Genomic DNA, 5,774 nt, shown 5'->3' with positions numbered 1-5,774 from the left:
ATATATATATATATATATATACATACACATACATATACATACACACATACATACATATACACATACATACATATACACATATATATATATATTTAATATTTAGTTGAGGCCTGTATTTCCATTACATTAGCAGAAAACAAACCATCTTCAGAGAAGAAGCAGACCTCCTCGCCCTGCCTATCTCCAGCCCGTACGGCTTCGTCCCGCTGCATTTCGGTGGCTGGCTGGAACATCTGTTTCTGCTGCTCCAAAAACTGTTTGTTTGTCTTAACAATTACGCCCTGATGTTTCTCATTTCATTTCTCAAATCTCTCGAAAGTCATTATCCAGTTTCTGGTCCTTCAAGGACTGAATTTTTAGAAACTCAATACGACCATCTGTTGAAAGCTGGCGTATACATCGGGCTACAGTCGGCTCACCTTTGACATTTCAGAGGAGTTGTACCGGAGGAAGCATGCAGCCTATCTGTAACCTGCTGGAGTAACATGCTTGCATAGTAAAGCGAGTCAAGGCCGGGCTGTTTGGATCATCTGTCAGAGTAGGGGGACCTAGAAGAAACAGGGAGGGGGTCCCACTGAGAAACTTATGCGTTGCGTAGTTAAAATAATGACAGCGTGAGCTTGGAGCAGATAAGAAGTGCTACTAATGACGGCTTCATATAAACAAGGGTGACACCTTCAGCTACTGCGTTTGCCTTCACAGCCTCTTCAACACAGCTTCAATTTATCCAATTCCACTCGCAGCTTGTCCCTCGAATAAAGTTAGGGAGGGTGGAAAAGTCCTTTTTTGTAAGCGCTGCAGCTGCAGGGTGCACTCACCAACCCAGCAGTCACGAGAACTCAAACTCTTTCTCTGACCTGCCCATCTTTCCCATCGACCCCCTGCTCATGGCTGCTGGGTGTTGTCAATCAGCACCCCCTGGCTCCTTGAACATGGGGGCTCTTTGGCATGCTGCCCAAAACTCCCCTCTGTCCATCTAATGGGGCCTGAGCTCTGGGTCTGGCCTTGTCGAATGGGAGCCGAAGCTCGCAGAGTAAAGGCCAGCATTAGAAAATGGGAAAAAGACTGCAGCATGACTCCATCCCTGAGCAATGAGAGTAAAAGTTGGGCTATGTGTCAAGAGTTCAAAACGAGACAGGTTGGAGTTTGGGAATGGCTGCTTGGCGGGTCAAACGCTAACCATACAACAGTCCACTAAATTCGACTCTATTATACTAAGAAGCTGAAATGAATTGGCCATTGGAGATTTCGAAAAAGAGTAAGACTTAATTACAGCTGTCAAAATATTGTGATGATTATGAAACATACGGTGGCTGCTCAAAGTTTGGATTTTTCTCCTGTTTTATGACTCACGGAACATATTCCACAGCCAAAGGTTGACCCCTTGGAGCAATAATATGACAGATCACGGCGTGAAGCCAAATACACAACCAAACCACATTGTGATTTAGGTTTTTGATTCACTTCAATTCGCTTCAGGGCCAGGGCTGAGGTTTGCTGCCTGGCCTAGACTCTGTATGGCCTAGAAAACGGGAGAATGTGGGAGGCGCCCAAAATATACTTTAGCCACCCATTTAGACACACCCTCTCCCATCACACTGACCTCCGATAGACATTCATCCACTTAACCATCACTGAAATTCTTTAACAGCTGAAACGGCTGCAACCAACAATTCTTTCATCTGTCGACTAATTCTTTGGGTTATCAATTTTTGTTCATTCTATAAACTCTGAAAAATACTAAAATGACCAAAGTTATTTCAAGTAATGTTGATTAATTGTGTGTCAATTGACTGATCAACTAAGTGTATCAATATCAACAAAAAGTGTTGTCATTTTAATGGCAAAACTAAAAGATTTTTACTCATATGAAACCTCTCTTCCTGGTTTTACCTTTAATGACACCTGATCGTTACTATAAAAGCTCCAGTGTTACCTCAACTGCTACTATTCAACAATCACTTGTCATTGTTGGAGCATATGCGGTTGTGTGATTATAATACTGCATCAGAAAAATCAAAAGAGCCATTATGAGAGCAGCGGCTGGCATCATTACACATGCTGCTTACATTCAAATTGCCCACTTAACATAGTTCTCCTACAGCAACATGTGTTTATCATTAGCAAGCAACCTAATGGCTCAAACATTATTCAAGCTGGCTTAATGGCATAGTTGTGCTTTGTTTGGGTCTGTCTGATAAGGGCTAATGGTTTATTAATTTCCCTATGAGTCACAAAAATATACTGAAAATAAAAACATGACTCTGAGTCTCAGTCATTGTCTGATTCAATCACATTACCAAAACGCAGTTATTGTGGGGAAAATCCCCTACCAACATACTAATTGGTATTAGCTTGGATTTATGAGTTTATTTTAATGTATTTTATATGAAGTAACTGCCCAACAACATGATGGCATGTTGAAATATTTCAAGCAACAAAGAAACAAATCAATTTCTCCACAGACCAGAATGCAAAGCAGCCAGCGCAGTAGTAGTTACAGCGGGGCTGAAAAGTATTCAAGGAAAAGTGGGAAATCATTGAGTGAATTAAGATAGAATGAGGCAGGTTGAAGGAAAGCTGCCACTGGAAAAAAATGTAATTACAACACCTTACTAGAAAAACTCCTGGAGCAGTCTCTGTATGAAGACTCAATATCAAAACATGAGGGAGGATTTCTCCCTTAAAGTGAATGCTGTCAGCGTCCAAGCCTAAACACAAAGAGCAAATCTCTTGCTGGCCCTGTCAAAAGGTCACCCAATATTGGGGAGCACTGAAAGGATTTGAAAGGCATCGGAAGTGTCTTCTTGTCCCCCACTGACGCAACAATGCACGAGCAACTGTTTGAACTTGAAAAGTGTTTTATCCGAGGGCAGCCATGCGTGTCACACTGACTGGATGTCATGCGTTCGAGAGGGATTCAAGACTTTGTTCTCGATAACTTTTAAGTGTTTTTCGGAGAGTCACCCCTATGTAACAAAAGTCCCTGTGAAGCTCTGATGATAGGGGTGAACAGCAGACAGAGGAAATTACTGGAGGGAAAGAAGTGAAGAACTTGTCTCTGCAGCCACGACATTACTATCACTTCCACTCTGTCATCCTTTTTATTTGTGATGTGAAAGACCAAAAGTCTCATCTTGGTTGTTATTGATAGTATGTTTACAATCCTCAACATGTATGGCTTCATTTTTCTGCATGTATAGTGTATGATGTACTTATGATGTGACTTTTGAAAAAGACATTTAAATTATAAAATGTGATAAATGTTAAATTTTTAACACAATTCAAAAACAGGTTTTGAGTTGTCATCCTCAAAGTTCCTGAGGTGCAGCGGTGCAGATCACAACACAGCAGGACTTGAGCCAAATAAGATCATGTGCACACACTTGCACATTCAGTCTTGAGCTGTTAGTGATGGCATTTGTTGACACATTAATAATGTTTCCTTTTTATTTATTTTTTATTTCCCACATTGAAAGCAGAGCGAGACACTGAAGAAACGTGTGAAATTGAGCCAATAAGAACAAAGCAAAAGCCGTTTGATGATCTTGATCTGATTACGTTCAACCATCTTTACAGTGGTTTAAAAGATCCCCTTTCCTTCCCGCGTGTTTATCCTTTGTGGAACTAAACTAATCCCAAATCAAAAATCACTTGCCCAATCGGTAAACAGTGCACCTTCGTGCAAGCAGGCAGGTAGAGTTGCTCTTGTATATGCTGTGCACAGTAATTTGATTACTTGCCAAAATTATAGCAGCACCAAGGTGGATTTACCAAACCAACATTTATGACACCCTCAGGGGATTTATCTAAAACAATAAAGCCTCTCTGTCTGTGGAGAGTGGAAGGGAAAAAAGAACACAACTTCAAATATTAGTCTAAGCCACTACGTTTCTGTACAGTGGTAAGTGTGGCAGAAAGCTGGCTCCTGAAGCAAATCCATAATAAAAAATATAACCTTAGAACAAAGTAATGCTTCACATATCTCCAGTCCATTTTCACCTGTTACGACTGACACTTATGTGTCAAAGGAGGGACATATTTGCCATTTCTAAAAATGCTCTGTCATCTTCCAAAGCAGAAATGCAGCCGCAGGCCATCTGTTTTCAGCTGGGATGTTCAGGGAAGTGTCCCTGCCTTCCAGAGCTGTTTACCAAACAAATATTGTTATGCCCCTTCTTGTGTCTCATTCAGCTCAGAGACAACACAGTGCACTGAGCTATGTCAGCATGCACACAGATAACAGCTAACTGCTGGATAATATTGATAATCTGAATGTTTTGGGGTGAATTTTAACAAATTACACAGATGTCTGCAGATAATAATCTAACAAAGGTGTAGCCTGAGGTCAACAAAATCCAAATTTTAGGATAGCATTATTTATAGGATATACAAAATCATATTTTAACACTTCAAAAAAGCGTCATCGTAGGCCTGTGTGAAGTGCATGTTACTGTAGATATAGTCTATCATGTGGACAGTTCATTCATGAACATAATATTAATATTTGTACACGGGCGCCCCCGTTTCCCAGACGGAGCATTCTGCCTCTCCGTGCCGCTGGTCTCCACTTTCACCACAATACAAAGTTAAGAAAACACGGTAATGTTTGGAAAGCAGATGAGACTGGCACTGTGGAGCCGTCTGCTTCTTTGAACGTCACTTTTTCTTTTGTTGTTACCAGAGAAACACAGCTGGCCTGGTGCGCACACCGAAGCCTCCCCCTACCCGGCCCGGGACTCCCCGGTCCGCCTCCCCTTAGCCCGTCCTTACCTCTCTTGCAGGAGGGCGAAAGCTGCGAGCGGTCGGGTGAATCAGCAGCAGAACACATTCTTCTGGAGGCAAATCCGTACGGGGCCCTCCATTAGACACGGGCTCAAAGTGCGAAACGACGGGAGGAACATGAAAACAGCCGGAGGTTGACGGGGGGAAAGAGAGTTTTCAGAACCGCAGAGCTGCTCGGGAGTCGGGGCCAAGGTGCGACAACTCCCGCTGGTCTAAACTCGAGTTGAGGTAGTGGAGAGTTTTCTCGTGGGAAGTTTGGAGTCCGCGTGTTTGAATAAAAGCGTTACGTCCCGGCTTGGTAAAGTCACACACTATCTCTCTCTACCTGTCTGTCTAAACCCGTTATTGTAACTTCTCCCCAAGTTCTCAGTCTCCGTCTCTGTACCGCTGCCTCCGTCACACACGCATCTTTGAAGCCAGTGTCGAGTTGCTCAGCAAATCATGGCAGCGGCGAGGCTGGTCGTCAAACCAGGAATGTCCCAGCCCCACAGCTCAATACGGCTCCTGGAGAGGGGAGGGAGAGAGAGGAGGGGGGTGTTACCCATATAGACTGTGCATTAACAAGTTTTACAATCTAACGAGAACAAAAACAAAACGTCCTCCTTCCTCCTCTGCGCTGCATAACTGTATGACTTATTGTTATCATGTAAAGGTCGATCCACCTGAACGAATTCTTCCATTTGTTTTAACTTGATGATGCACACTTAACCTACATCACAATAAGGGATTTAGGGATTTATCAATTCCTCTCAATATTTATTAAACATATTTTGCTTGTTTTCTTTTCAGTTAGAATTTTTAGTTATTGATTGATCTACAAAATAATCTGACTCTAAGGATCACATGTTACACTGCGCACTTAATTCTTAACCAAGATAGAGAGATATACAAAATGATGGATTGTTAAATTCAAATCTTTAAAACACAAAAGACATCTGTAAAAAGCAACATTTTGGTGAATTAGTTGAATGCTATAAAGAATCTTCAAC

The 5,774-nt window shown here is 42.1% G+C and overlaps 1 protein-coding gene across 1 annotated transcript in view; it reads right to left on the bottom strand.

Annotated features, from left to right (window-relative positions):
* The window catches only part of cdon (cell adhesion associated, oncogene regulated), a 56,009-nt gene extending 50,733 nt beyond the window's left edge, over nt 1–5,276 (bottom strand). Inside the window, exon 1 of the mRNA XM_031863570.1 lies at nt 4,774–5,276. The gene's annotated coding sequence lies outside the window, so the exon portion shown is untranslated. The remainder of the gene's footprint in view (nt 1–4,773) is intronic.
* Between the last annotated feature and the right edge of the window lie 498 nt (nt 5,277–5,774).

This window comes from Anarrhichthys ocellatus, unplaced genomic scaffold (assembly GCF_004355925.1).
Source record: "Anarrhichthys ocellatus isolate YVR2014 unplaced genomic scaffold, GSC_Weel_1.0 scaffold29, whole genome shotgun sequence".
Lineage (NCBI taxonomy): Eukaryota > Metazoa > Chordata > Actinopteri > Perciformes > Anarhichadidae > Anarrhichthys > Anarrhichthys ocellatus.
Note: the sequence above shows the minus strand (reverse complement) of the source record. Positions and strands in the feature narration are given on the sequence as shown.